Genomic DNA, 15936 nt, shown 5'->3' with positions numbered 1-15936 from the left:
GGTGGCAACAGCTGATTTACTTCTTTTTTTCTTTCTCAGCTCTTCCCAGGGGTGGGGTGGAGGGTGAAAGGGCTTGAGGGTACTCCACAGGGAGGAATTCCCAAGTGTGCTTTTCTGAGCTCTCAAAAGGGTTTTGCATTTGGATGGTGGCAGCATCTACCCATCTAAGGTCAGAGAAAAGCTGTAACCTTGGGAGTTTAATACAAGCCTAGAGTAGCCAGTATTATTTTTTAGAATCCTGGCGGGCCCCCACCTTCTGCACTCGAAGTGCCAGAGTGGGGAATTAGCCTTGCTGCCCGCTGTTTGTTGAAGTACTGAAGCCATCCGAGGAGTCTGGCCAGCGCAGGGAGCTGGGGTAAAGCATTAGTTATTTGTACAGCTGGGAACCTAGGTAGAAGAATCTCCTCTGTGAATAAGGAAAGGAATTGCTGAGAAACCATGATAAGTTTCTCCCTCTTTGTTTGTCTTTCCTCTGGGGGGGGGGCAGTTTTTGTTTAAAAAGAGTAAACACAGTGGCTAGGTTGTGGTTGATATGTGCGCATATAATAGCTAATCTTTGAGATCAATACATTTTGATTGATTTTAATCTAGTAATTTTATGTATAAAATACATTAGGCTAGTAAGGGGGTGAAAGTGGGGAATTGCTGCCAGAGACGCAGACCTGGCTTCCCTGAGGGAACATTGTGCTTTCGAAGGATTCCCACAGTGGAGAAAAGAGAATGGGATTAGGAGGTGGAAAGGAGAGGAGAAGAGAGAGAAGCCAGCCTGGGGGATTTTCTGGATCCAGAGGGAAATGAAAGTTAGTGAGATCTGCACCAATGTCCCTGACCAGAGTAGCAATGCTGTGACAGAGTCATTTGCTTGAAACGGTTCTGAACGCTTCCCCCTATTCCCCTAGAACAGTCTTTGGCAATGGAGTTTTATGCATCCCTTTCTAGCAGTGGTTCTGGGAGAGCTGTAGCTGTGCCTGCTTGTACTGTTAGGCCTTGTCTACACAGGGAAATTAATCCAAATTAACTAATGGTGTGAATTTATAAAGTGGATTAGCTAAACCGCACAAAACCAGTGTGGATGGTTTCACTCAGAATTAAAGTGGTCTTAATTAAGTTTATTTTAAGCAAACCAAATTTAAGAGATTTGAATTCAGAATCAGTGCATCCACACAGGGTTTTAATGCAGTTTAACAAATCTACTTTAAATCCATGTCGTTAGTTGATTTGGATTAATTTTCCTGCATATCCCCATATAGACATGCACTGAATTAGGGACTAGTTCAGTAGCTCAGTAATTCAGCTGGAGAAGAAAATTCATCTGTCCACAGGCAAGTGGAAGCAGTAGCTTGAGAAGTTTGCAAACACTCCATAACACTGGTCTACAATTTTTGAGAAGTCATCTGCTTCAGAGATAAAATGTGCTATTTATTATGTATTTTGATGTGCTGAATTCAAATATGACAATTAAAACAACTGATTGGCTACTGTTTCTAAGTTTTTACATTTTATGTCTATGTATATTGTGTAGATAGTAGAGTTTTAATCATAAATTGTAAACCTAGGTCTTTTCATGTGTTTATGGTTGCTTCACATGATAATATTTCACCTGTCCTGTTTATATAACACTTTAAAAATCAGCAAAAGGGTTATATAAATAAAATTTATTATGAAACAAAAGGCAAAAAGCTATTATGTACATAGTTTAGTCCTATTCAGTGTCTACTCGGCGCTTCTTGGCTTGTCGGAGCATCTCTTGTCACTGTCCAACAATAGTCTGCAAGCATTGATGGGCTCCATTTGCCTTTATAGCGTTTGTCTATTGTTGCAATGTCCTGGTGAAATCACTCGCCGTGCTCGTCGCTCACTGCTCCGCAGTTCGGTTGAAAAAAATCTAGATGAGAGTGCAAAAAATTTATCTTTAGCGACATGTTGCAACCAAGGCTTTTGTATGCCTTGAGGAGGTTTTCCACCAACAACCTGTAGTTGTCTGCCTCATTGTTTCCGAGAAAATGTATTGCCACTAACTGGAAGGCTTTCCATGCCGTCTTTTCCTTGCCACGCAGTGCATGGTCAAAGGCATCATCTCGAAAAAGTTCACGAATCTGAGGACCAACAAAGACACCTTCCTTTATCTTAGCTTCACTTAACCTTGGAAATTTTCCACGGAGGTACTTGAAAGCTGCTTGTGTTTTGTCAATGGCCTTGACAGAGTTCTTTATCAGACCCAGCTTGATGTGTAAGGGTGGTAACAAAATCTTCCTTGATTCAACAAGTGGTGGATGCTGAACACTTTTCCTCCCAGGCTCCAATGACTGTCGGAGTGGCCAATCTTTCTTGATGTAGTGGGAATCTCTTGCACGACTATCCCATTCGCAGAGAAAACAGCAGTACTTTGTGTATCCAGTCTGCAGACTAAGCAAGAGAGCAACAACCTTCAAATCGCCACAAAGCTGCCACTGATGTTGGTCATAGTTTAGGCACCTCAAAAGTTGTTTCATGTTGTCATAGGTTTCCTTCATATGGACTGCATGACCAACTGGAATTGATGGCAAAACATTACCATTATGCAGTAAAACAGCTTTAAGACTCGTCTTCGATGAATCAATGCACAGTCTCCACTCATCTGGATCGTGAAACGATGTTGAGGGCTGCCATCACACCATTGATGTTGCAGGCTACAAGATCACCTTCCATGAAGAAGAATGGGACAAGATCCTTTTGACGGTCATGGAACATGGAAACCCTAACATCACCTGCCAGGAGATTCCACTGCTGTAGTCTGGAGCCCAACAGCTCTGCCTTACTCTTGGGTAATTCCAAATCCCTGACAAGGTCATTCAGTTCACCTTGTATTATGAGGTGTGGTTCAAAGGAGGAGGATGGGAGAAAATGTGGGTCCTGTGACATTGATGGTCCAGGACCAGAAGTTTCATCCTCTTCCTCTTCCTCATCTGACTCAAGTGAGATGATTCTGGTGCATCAGGAACCGGCAGTCCTTCTCCGTGGGGTACTGGGCGTATAGCTGATGGAATGTTTGAATAATGCACAGTCCACTTTTTCTTCTTTGACACACCTTTCCCAACTGGAGGCACCATGCAGAAGTAACAATTGCTGGTATGATCTCTTGGCTCTCTCCAAATCATTGGCACTGCAAAAGGCATAGATTTCCTTTTCCTGTTCAACCACTGGCGAAGATTTGTTGCACAAGTGTTGCAGCATATGTGCGGGGCCCACCACTTGTCCTGATCTCCAATTTTGCAGCCAAAATAAAGGTGATAGGCTTTCTTAACCATAGTGGTTATACTGTGCTTTTGTGATGCAAAAGTCACTTCACCACAAACATAGCAGAAGTTATCTGCACTGTTCACACAAGTACGAGGCATCTCTGCTCACTTTGGCTAAACAGAAATGTGTCCCTTTGCAAAATCAAACACTGACAAATAAGAGAGCACGACACTGTATGATTTCTAGAGCTGATATAGGGCAATTTGTTCAGCAGAGTGATGTAAGCTTCGTTATGATTGCATCATCCATGACTTCTAGGACTAACATGATGCAATTCATATCATGTATGATGCAATACCAGCTTCAGATTGCATCATTCATTGTTTTGCCTAAAAAGCAAGTACTGTCCAAACCCAGTCATAGATTTATTCATAGATCCAGTTGAAGATGTATTTTAGTCATTTCTGGTTTAAATTGAGATCCCTTCCCTTTATAACTCACTTATCCTCCGCCATTTCCAAGTCAAGTGTCGTATATACTGACCCAATAGCGTATCTTGAAAACTAGAGCCAATCAACAATTTTAAGCATCATTTTCGTTCTCAGTGACCCAGAATTAGTAAAGTTTGACTACATTTATTTCAGAAGCATTTTGTCTGTAGAGCAGTGTAATTAACTTTAATTTTTAAGTGCTTTAATTCTGTTAACTTTCCGTCTAGTTCTTAACTCATTCAATTGCGGCAAACTCTCAGTGACCGAGTTGTGCGATGGCAGGATGACTTTTTAATGTCCTTGGATTTTGCAGTGAGGTCTCCCTTAATTAGATTATCCTTTTCCAGTAAATTACTCGAGTAGCTTGTGTACTTATCTTTAATGTTTAGTGTCCTACCATTGCAGCTGGAAGACTGAGGAAATCCCCTATCCACATAAGACTGAATTAAGCCCACCAAGAGGGGGCTCTCTGTCTGCCATCATGGAATCTGGTGAGCAATTAGGTAGGAAGGATCATCCAGTGGCTCAGGTGCTTACTTGGGAGACCTGGGTTCGATTCTCAGTTCTGCCACAGACTGCGTATGTCCTTGGGCAAGTCACTTAGTGTCTCTGTGCCTTGGTTCCCCATCTGTGAAATGGGAACAGTAGCACGACTGCCCTACCTCACAGGCCGTTGTGAGGATAAACACAGCCGGTTCTGAGGCCCCTGAGGCCATGTAAGATGATGATAATCCTAGAATGTACAAATGGAAGAGCACTGTGAATTTCTATGGGAAAATGGTAGCAGGATTGGCACAGGCGTTTTTATAGTTACAGGTTATTACAGGCTCCTAGATTCCTAACCCAATGTTCTTCTTTGAGTGCTTGGTCATGGCCCTTCAATTTAGGTGTCTGAGCTCGCCATATGCACTGGTGCCGGAAGTTTTTTCCCCTCAGCACTATCCATAGGGGACCGGCTCCAGCGCCCCCTGGAGTGGCGCACACATGCCGCAGTATATAAGCGCCGCTGGTTCCTCCCACTGTCAGTTCCTTCTTGCCACCAGTGATGGTGCTGGAACTGTTGCTTCAGCTAGTGCTGTTGCTGGTTGTTCGTACGAACTAGTTATCTCTTATATTATAGTGTATATAGTTTTCTGTTAGTGTTTATAAATCCCTTAGCTATAGTTGGAAGCTTTGTAGGTCCCGAACGGAACTTTGCCTTGGGACAGGGCATGCCCCAGTCCCCAGGCTTTAAGCCCTGTGATCGCTGCAAAAGGGCCATGCCCGTTAGTGATCCACACAGCAGTTGTCTGCATTGCTTGGGCTAAGGACGCATTAGTGTGACGTGCAAAATGTGCAAGTCCTTCAAGCCAAGGATTAAGAAGGAGTGCGATATTCGTTTAAGAGCTCTCCTTATGGAGTTGGCTCTCACACCGGCACTGGAGCAACGCTCCAACTTGGTGCCAAGTACCGTGACCTCGGTACGCAGTGCCCCACCGGGACTGTCCGCTGGTTGGCACCAGTCTCCATCCGTGGCTCCAAGAAACCCAAGAAGGCGGGGTGAGGTCGGTCTCCAACCTCCTGCAAGGGAAAGGATAACACTGAGTGTGAGCAAGGTCCCGTGCCGAGCAACTCTTCACCAGCGCTCACCTTCTCATAGCCGCCACGCCTCTGACCACAAAAGGCAGACGCAGTGCAGCCCCATTTAGTCTCCAGACCTTGGGCACGGGCAGAAAGGCTCGAGGCACAGCTCGCTGGCCACTGGGCGCAGACCATTGGAGGCATGCGGCTTCCAGCAGGAGTACCAGTCCCGGCACCCAGTATCTCCGAGACCGCAGTACCGCTCCAGGGACCCATCAAGGGATTGACGTTACCAGTCCTTGGGCCATCACCAATCCCCTAGGAGGGCATCACTGCGTGCAGGCACTTCCCAGCACCGGGCCCATTCCAACTCCTGGTCATGCTCCTCATCCTGGTACCGCTCGTCAAGTATGAGACATAGATTGCCGGCTCCAAGCCACCGCAGATATGTCGAGTGCCACCAGTCCCTAAGACCCTGCTCCAGATTGTACTCCAGGTGGGGTGACTGGCACCGGTCGGGACCGCCACCGTTCCGCTCTGTCCAGCCCTGGTTCGGAGCGAGGTTCCCTGATGGTGGGACAAGCTCTGGTACCAGCAGTAGCAGCTACACTGTCAGCACCGAAACCTGCCCCGTGACCTCAGGCGCAGTGGCCAGCACCGTGGTGCCCATGGAACCTCTGGGGGTTCACCCAGCCCTCCCAGGCTACCCACTTGGTGTCCGGAGCCTTGGAGAGACCAGCTGCCTCTCCTCTGGTGCACAAAGCCTCAGGCCCCACAGGTCCGACAGGGAGCAGGGGAACAAGCCAGTGGGCCACCAATGGTTGTAGAGAACCCTATGGCACCGGCATCTTCCTCGTCATTGCCAGATGAGGCTATAACGGGGCCCCCTCCCCCGGTTCCTCCGGATGACACTAAAGCGCACCAGGAACTACTGAAGAGGGTCGCCGCCAACCTGTGTCTCCAGGCAGAGGAGCTAGAGGAGCCTTTGGACTCTCTCTTCGATGTCCTCTGCTCCACAGCACCGGGCAGAGTGGCTCTGCCCCTTCATGATGGGGTCACTAATGCCCTGTGGCAAACTCCCTCCTCCCTGCCACCCATCTCCAAGAGGGCTGAGCGCAAGTACTTTGTGCCATCCAAAGGCCACGAGAACCTGTATACCCACCCTGCTCCCAACTCCCAGTGGTAGAAGCAATTAGTGGTAGAAGCAATTAATCACAGGGAGCGACAAGGTCAACCTGGGGCTACCCCGAAGAACAAAGACTCCAAGAGTCTACACTTGTTTGCCTGTAAGGTTTGTTCGTCCTCTAGCCTCTAATTGAGGGTGGCCAACCATCAGGCCCTCCTGGGATGCTATGATTTTAACATGTGGCAAGTCATGGCCAAGTTCGAGGGCTCCCTTCCTGAGGCTTCTAGGAAGAAGTTCCAGGCTATTATTGAGGAGGGCTCAGCTTCGGCCAGGGCAACACTCCAGGCAGCATCGGATGCGACTGACGCTGCCGCCTGAACCATGGCCTCAGCCATCGCCATGCGCCGGGCATCCTGGCTGCTCCTCTCTGGCTTGTTCATGGAAGCTCAGCAGTCGATGCAAGATCTTCCCTTCGATGGGCAAGCCCTGCTTGCGGAACAGATGGACAATAAGCTCCATGGCCTAAAGGACTCCTGCACAACCCTTAAAACGCTGGGCCTGTATGTTCCCGGAAGAACATCAGTTACGGAAAAAGGTAACTGTCTTTTACCAACAGAACTAGGTGGAAAACAGTGAAAAATAATCACAAAAAAGTTTGTCAACATCTGGGAATTGAAAATCTTTTCAGCAGCTCTAGTCACTGGACATAGGCTTCATGCAGACCTTTCGGCAGGACTGGGGCCTCAGTTTGTGAAACCATCAGAGCAGGGATCTTCGTTGTTATTTGGCTGGTTGGCCTGGACCCTGGAAGCCCTAAGAGGCCAGGCTGAGCTGGGACCCAGCTCTGCCTGTGCTTCCTGGTGCCCCATTAGCCCACCTGGTGAGCTTTGGAGGAGCTGGTGGGTGAGATGGCAGAAAGCAAGACTGGTGTCTGCAGGAACCCTGCTTGATTTCTGTCAGACCTTGTCAAAACTGAACAGTCTTCATGGAACATTTAGATGTCAACTGATTGGAGATTGCTGATGGAAAACGTTCCGTCAGAGAACGTCCGACCAGCTCTAATCAGGACCCTACCATGTTAGGCGTTGTACGAACAGAACAAAAATCCATGCCTTTCTGCCTAGTGCTGCCACGCGCTGTTAAAAGGCTGTGATGTTCCACCACAGAGGAGGCTGCATTTGGGTGATAGGTGAGCGTGCAGTAATTTACAAACTTGTGTACAAAGTGCTTGTTACCATGGTTTATAACTTTTTCTAACACCTACTGATTTACTTATAACCCTCCTGTACATGGCTGTAACTTGCCCATAAAGGGTTAATAGACGTTAAGAGCATGCTGCAGCCATAAGAAGGGTTATAAGAAAATCATTAGGTGCAAGAAAAGGTTAAAAGCCATAGTAATAAGCACCTTGTTGGACTCTATAATAGTTGACTAACCATCTATTAAAATATGTTACTCGTGTATTGACCCCTTATAAACTATTTATAAATGGAACCTTGCTATGAAGTGAGGCCCTCAGACTGTGCTCTCCCTGAGCATGTCCTTATTCCACAACTAGCTCCATTGCTTTCAGTGGGATTATCCGACCAGCATGGTACTATGCCTACTCAATGCTGAGTCCCCATTTAAAATCACATTGGAGACCAGTCAGCCTGGTTTTAATCCACTTCATGTCTGCTGTGTTGATTTCTTATTGTTCTTGATTCTTAATCCACACATTGTGTGGGCAGGGCCAGGTCAAATGCCATTGATTTCAATGGGATTATTCCAACAGGAAAGTACTGTCCCGGGTGAATAAAGGTTTCCAAACTTGGCCACTAGTGGACTGGCTATTCCCCTCTCTTGCCTTTGGGCCATGGGCATCCTTGAGTTCCCTGCCTCCGATGCCACCGCCTCTGCCATAAAAAGTGGAGTCTATTGCAGTTTGACAGTGTGTTTGGGAGGTTACATTCTCTGCTGCAATTACATCTTGCTTTTGCGTCTCATTACCGCACTTCCTTTGTTGCCAGGTCCCAGAAGGGAAGCAAAGATTAAAGGGAGCAGAGATGATTATATTTAATAGCACTGGAAATTGGCAAAATGATTTGGGAGCCATTTGCCTTTCTCTCCCCCCTATTAAAGTGATGAAGCTCCTTTGAAGTCATGCACTATGTTTTTCCCACTAGACAGCCTGCGCCTACATTCAAACGAAGGCCCCTCTCTGTGCCTCCACATTTGATAGTTAAAAGCCAGTGATGGATTTTCTGTTGAGGGTTTGCGTTATCAGAGTGTTTTCAGGTGCCATGTTGGACCCAGTGGTGCCTGAATTAGCTTTAAAACCCTTTCTGCACTCCAGCATGGAAGCAAATGCCATGCCGTAGACTCCACACTATGGCATCCCTCAATGAATTAGGCAGGAGGCGCCATCTGCCTGTAAAAGACATGGCTTCCTTTTAGATGCAAATATCTTGGTAATTAACAATGGAAAGGAACTGCAGGGCTAAATGAGGGCTTGCTAGGACATATTTCCTTCCACTTCCATCCTGCAGCGTGCTAAGTGCTCATTTAGAACGCTGCTTGCATAGCCCTCCTTTCCACCTCATTGCCGTGAGGCCAAACTGCCTGGGCCCTGCGCTCTTGTCCGTCATGAACGCGGTGCCTCCAAACATAACATGTGTCACACTCCTGGCGGGATATACTGTTCATGCTGCTTGACTGAGGGCTGCTAAATGAGCGATGGCTGGGCTGCATTTCACATCAACCAAGAGCAGAGGTTGTATTTTTTCCTTTTAATTTTAAAATGTTTTCAGATGCCAGATCATGGAACTATGCTGTTCTCTTCCTGGGCTGTGCCAGCTTTTAAGTGGTGTGTATTGGGTGGTGTTAGCCCATGGCTATGACGGAGCGCAAACTACAAATTTCTAAGAGCAGCAAAGCTCATCAGCTTCTCACCAGCCAAACCAATGGTCCTTACATCTAGCATGGGTGAGACCCTTTTATCTGGGATGTTGCATAGGAAATCTAATAGCAATAGATGGGGGAATGGCCTGGGGTGTCGGATTTACCCTCGTCACCTATATAACTGCACAGTGTCCACCACACTGGATGGGTGAGTTTATAATTATCGAACAATGGATCTATCATGGGTATTTCTAAGGCACCAGGGTATTATTGATCAATAATACACATTTTATGGTATAAGAACATTGTGTCCTGAGTAGTATGGGTGACTCTGCAAAACAACTCTGATGCTCATCCCACAAACTGAGAGCTTGCTGGTATTTCCAGAAAAGTGAGCATGCGGTGAGATGATAAACCCGAAGGTAAGTGCATAAATCAGCCTTGGTAGGGAGAAACCTTTTTAACAGCTTAGACGCTGCCATCATCTCAATATTAAGTTAATATTAATTAAGAGCTAGATTGTGACTTTAGGGAGCTGCCCAGAGCAAGGGATGGTGGATAGACTGCTCCACCCCAGGTGGTGCTGTGACAGACACACCCCTGAGTCATACCTCCCTGCTTCCCTCTTGCTCCCAGGGGGTAGGAATTTACTATGTGGGTGTCTTTCCCAGCAGTAATTACCTGCTGCCTGTGGCGCTGCGTCAGCTAATCTGGCCAAAAAGTGCAGGGGTGGAGCTAATGCTTCACTCGTTCCTCACCCACCTGCTCTGGGGAGGGACTAAGTAGGCAGGTAGCCCCGGTCATGTTCCCAGGCCCAAGGTGTGGGCACAAGGGGATTCTTATTGGTTTGCCCAGGCACAGGCCAAGTCACAGTCTAACCCTATAGCAAGACAGGCAACAAGATGCACTAAAGACAACTGGGGCTCAGGGCTGTTGTAAGCACGCGGTTCCATGTAGTCCTCTGTTGGTTCTGTCTGATTTGAAATCTCCTCCCTCACCCAATGCATACGAAGCCATCAAAGGGACCAAAACCATTTCAAGAGTCAATGCAGATAAAACTGTAGCTGCCGGTGTATCTAACCACGCAGTAAAACCTACCTTAAGGACTGTATTCATGCCTTAACCAGCTGCTTGACATCACCCCCAAGGGATCCCAAGACAGGTTCCATTCCCCTTGTAAAGACCACCTCCGTTTGCCCACTGATGTCTTGTTTTGCCAGTCCCCTGGGTGGTTGCTCCAGGCAGGTTTTGCTCTACCTACTGGCCTGTTTTTGGAGCATTTCATCACTCCTGAGCACGTGCACCAGGAGCAAGGCTGCGCTCCCAGGAGCAGGGGAAAATAACACACACGCCAGTGATCTTGAAGGGTGAGTCATTTCCCCACCCCCACAAGGGGCTTGTTAATAGTGAAAAGGGAAACTGCCAGCAGTGACATGCAAAGAGCTTGCTAGACAGCAGTTAACACCACACAGAAGAGATGCAGGATGTTTTTTTTTAATGGTTCTGAGGTAGGAAACTTCTAAGAATCCAGGCCTGCTGGACTCCTTCCCATCCCAGCAGCTGTGCTCAGTAGCTTTAGAAACGAACTGCGTCTGTGAAACTTGAGAGGTCTGGGGGCTGGATCCCCTCCTCTGCCAGTGCCTTAAGAATCGCATCAAGAGTTTGGATTCAGAGACCAATTTTCAAAGGTAAATGGGACAATTAGACACCAATTCATTTTAGCTGTCATTGGGAATTTGGCACCTAGCTCCAATTTGTGCCTACTGAAATCTCCCCATGGCTAGCAAGATTTCAAACGTTAGTGCTCTGAGCACCCCTGTTTGTCAATTCAAAAAAGAATTAAAGGGAGTTGTGGAGGAGGGGGCAGGAGAGAATTGAGATAGGTCAGGGCAAAGATGTGTTTAAAATGCCAGGCTGGCTAGAAGTGGGACGTGTGTACACATCTACAGCAGCTGGGCTGTGGTGTGAGGCTTACTGGAGTATTGTGATGTTTGTGCATAGTACATAATACAGTGGCAGGTAACTCAGAAAGAGGGGCAAGAAAACGTGAAGATTAAGGCGTTTGGGTCAAATTTCCCTGGTGTAAGGCTAATGGTGTAAATAGAGCTGTGCTAGAGAAGCATTTGGCTTCTGGCTTCTTTCATGCTCACTCGTGAGGAGACAATGTTCTGCAGGGCCCTGTTCCTGTTCCCCTTGACATCAATGGCAGAGCTCCCACCGGCTTAAATGATTTCATTGATGATTATATGTATCCCAGAAGCACCTGGAGGCCCTTCTATTGTGCTTGGTATGGTGCAAACCCAGAATAAAAGGCAGTAGCTGGCCCAGAAAGGGCCCAATGCCCACAGAAGACACAAGTGGCTTTGCCCACCAAGACCAGGGAGGAGGATGGTAACAGCAATGAAGGACTTGGACCTGAAGGGATGCCTCTTGTGTACTGAGTGGCAGGGTTCTGCCTGGAGCCCTACAGGCTGCATCAGACTTTGCAATCCCCTGAACCAAAGGCAGCTAGCATCCAACTGCCTTTTCTGTGAGAACAAGCTTCAGCTGTGAATTGTAGCTGCTCAACCCAACTTTATTAATTGGTAATGGCCCTTGAAATGTTTGCTAGTCCAAGGTGGCGAGCTGTGACCCAGACTGCAAGCTCCAGCACCTTGACTGAATTCCTGCTGTAGAAGAGAAGCTGTGGACTGACTGTGAATTATTCTAGTCCATTCTCATTCCCAGTCACTGACACCTTCTCGCAGTACCTGGGAGAGACTGGAGGTAAGATACGGGTTCATGGATGCTACCAAAGCTGCAAGTTTACCTGAAAACAGCTCACAGTAGTGTGCTTGTCTTTAGCACTCAGATGCCCAACTCCCAATGGGGTCTAAACCCAGATAAATCCGTTTTACCCTGCATAAAGCTTATGCAGGGCAAACTCATAAATTGTTCGCCCTCTATAACACTGATAGAGAGATATGCACAGTTGTTTGCTCCCCCAGGTATTAATACATACTCTGAGTAAATTACTAAATAAAAAGTGATTTTATTAAATACAGACAGTAGGATTTAAGTGGTTCAAAGTAGTAACAGACAGAACAAAGTAAGTCACCAAGCAAAATAAAATAAAATGCGCAAATCTATGCCTAATCAAACTAAATACAGATAATCTCACCCTCAGAGATGTTTCAGTAAGTTTTTCTCAGACTGGACACCTTCCAGGCCCGGGCACAATTCTTTCCCCTGGTACAGCTCTTGTTGCAGCTCAGGTGGTAGCTAGGGGATTCTTCATGATGGCTTCTCTCCCTCTCTGTTCTCTTCCACCCGTTTATATATCTTTTGCATAAGGCGGGAACTCTTTGTCCCTCTGGGTTTCCACCCCCCCTCACTGGAAAAGCACCAGGTTAAAGATGGATTCCAGTTCAGGTGACATGATCACATGTCACTGCAAGACTTCATTACTCACTTGCCAGCACACACATATACAGGAAGACTCACAGGTAAATACAGCCATCTGCAGACAATGGGAGTCATCAAGATTCCAAACCATCATTAATGGTCCACACTTTACACAATTACAATAGGCCCTCAGTTAAATTTTATATTTCTAGTTTTAGATACAAGAGTGGTACATTCATACAAATCAGATGATCATACTCAGTAGCTTATAAGCTTTGTAATGATACCTTACAAGAGACCTTTTGCATGAAGCATATCCCAGTTACATTACATTCACTTATTACCGTATTTTCTCTAAAACTATCTCAGTTACATTATATTGACTTATTATCAAGTTTTTATAAAACCATATAGACTGCACAACGTCACACCCTCCTCCTGAACTTACTGCCAGAGACTTGGACACTGACCATGGCGGAGGCAGTATACCTAAAATTCGTTTTTGGGCTCCCCTAGGGGCAGACACTCCTGTGTCCCCCAAAAGGGAAAGAGACCCTGATCCAGCTGTAGGCTCACAGCTACCAGCTATGAGGGACCTTTCACTGGCCAGCCAAATCCCCACCCTTTCACTCAGGTTGGGTTTGCTTCCAGCTAGAGTCCTTGGGGTTTGTTCCCACCGCAGCAGTCACCAGGACCCCAACTTCCAGCTCCAGGATACATGTCTCTGTGCACCTCTTTCACTCCATTACAGCCAGGTCATGCTTCTGGGTTTTACTTGCTTTGTCTCTTAAGTCCAGGTTGGTGGGCAGCCTTTCCTTTTTCCAGGTCAGCCTTTTCCCAGGCAAATTGTACATCAATTTCCATTTGTCTTCCCTTGAGACCATCAGTTGATGAGCTGGGATACCACAGAGAACACCCTCCTGCCAGAACAGGCACCCCTCCACTCCTGTCTTGTTAAATTAGACACCCCAGTCAGCTTCAGCACAGACAGAGGTTGGGCCACACCCATCTGCAGTTTACTGAAAGGACACTAAACTATCTAAACTGCTACATGCCACAAGCAGCCACAACAGTAGTTCCCTTAACCCACCCAGCAATATTGTTAATCTTTCCAGCTATACTCTTAGCCCAGCAGAAGAGTCTGTCCTATCTCGGGGCCTCTCCTTTTGTCCCTCCAGACCCATGAATATGATACAGTTCTGCGGTGACCTAGAATCCTACTTTCGACGTCTCCGACTCAAAGAATATTTCCAACATACGTCTGAACAGCATACTAACCCACAGAATCCTCCCTACCAGCACTACAAAAAAAAGGATTCTGCATGGACTCCTCCGGACGGTCGAAACAACAGACTGGATTTCTACATAGATTGCTTCCGTCGACGTGCAAAGGCTGAAATTGTGGAAAAGCAACATCACTTGCCACATAACCTCAGCCATGCTGAACACAACGCCATCTACAGCCTCAGAAACAACCCTGACATCATAATCAAAAAGGCTGACAAAGGAGGTGCTGTCGTCATCATGAATAAATTAGAATATGACCAGGAGGCTGCTAGACAACTCTCTAACACCACATTCTACAGGCCATTATCCTCTGATCCCACTGAGGATTACCTAAAGAAACTACACCATCTGCTAAAAAAACTCCCTGACAAAGCACAGGAACAAATCCGTACAGACACATGCCTAGAACTCCGACCAGGGGTATTCTATTTGCTACCCAAGATCCATAAACCTGGATATCCTGGACGCCCCATCATCTCAGGCATTGGCACCCTAACATCAGGCTTGTCTGGTTATGTAGACTCTGTCCTCAGACCCTACACTCCCAGCTATCTTCGAGACACCACTGACTTCCTGAGGAAACTACAATCCATCGGTGATCTTCCAGAAAACACCATCCTGGCCACTATGGACGTAGAAGCCCTCTACACCAATATTCCACACAAAGATGGACTACAAGCTATCAGGAACAGTATCCCTGATAATGTCACAGCTAACCTGGTGACTGAACTTTGTGATTTTGTCCTCACCCACAACTATTTCACATTTGGGGACAATATATACCTTCAAGTCAGCGGCACTGCTATGGGTACCCGCATGGCCCCACAATATGCCAACATTTTTATGGCTGACTTAGAACAACGCTTCCTTAGCTCTTGTCCCCTAACGCCCCTACTCTACTTGCGCTACATTGATGACATCTTCATCATCTGGACCCATGGAAAAGAAGCCCTTGAGGAATTTCACCATGATTTCAATAATTTCCATCCCACTATCAACCTCAGCCTAGATCAATCCACACAAGCGGTCCATTTCCTGGACACTACTGTGCTAATAAGCGATGGTCACATCAATACCACCCTATACTGGAAACCTACTGACCGCTACACTTACCTACATGCCTCCAGCTTCCATCCAGGACACACCACACGATCCATTGTCTACAGCCAAGCTCTAAGATATAACCGCATTTGCTCCAATCCCTCGGATAGAGACAAGCACCTACAAGATCTCTATCAAGCATTCTTAAAACTACAATACCCACCTGCTGAAGTGAAAAAACAGATTGACAGAGCCAGACGAATACCCAGAAGTCACCTCCTACAAGACAGGCCCAACAAAGAAAATAACAGAACACCACTAGCTGTCACCTTCAGCCCCCAACTAAAACCTCTCCAGCGCATCATCAGAGATCTACAACCTATCCTGAAAGATGATCCTTTACGCTCACAGATCTTGGGAGACAGACCTGTCCTCGCTTACAGACAACCCCCCAACCTAAAGCAAATACTCACCAGCAACCACACATCACTGAACAAAACCACTAACCCAGGAACCTATCCTTGTAACAAACCCCGATGCCAACTCTGTCCACATATCTATTCAAGTGACATCATCATAGGACCTAATCACATCAGCCATACCATCAGGGGCTCGTTCACCTGCACATCTACCAATGTGATATATGCCATCATGTGCCAGCAATGCCCCTCTGCCATGTACATTGGCCAAACCGGACAGTCTCTACGCAAAAGAATTAATGGACACAAATCTGACATCAGGAATCAAAATACTCAAAAACCAGTGGGAGAACACTTTAACCTGTCTGGTCATTCAGTGACAGACCTGCGGGTGGCTATATTACAACAGAAAAACTTCAAAAACAGACTCCAAAGAGAGACTGCTGAGCTAGAATTGATATGCAAACTAGACACAATCAACTCCGGTTTGAATAAGGACTGGGAATGGCTGAGCCATTACAAACATTGA

Source organism: Malaclemys terrapin, chromosome 7, assembly GCF_027887155.1.
Source record: "Malaclemys terrapin pileata isolate rMalTer1 chromosome 7, rMalTer1.hap1, whole genome shotgun sequence".
NCBI lineage: Eukaryota > Metazoa > Chordata > Testudines > Emydidae > Malaclemys > Malaclemys terrapin.
The sequence above is the reverse complement of the archived record's forward strand: the minus strand, read 5'-3'. Positions refer to the sequence as shown.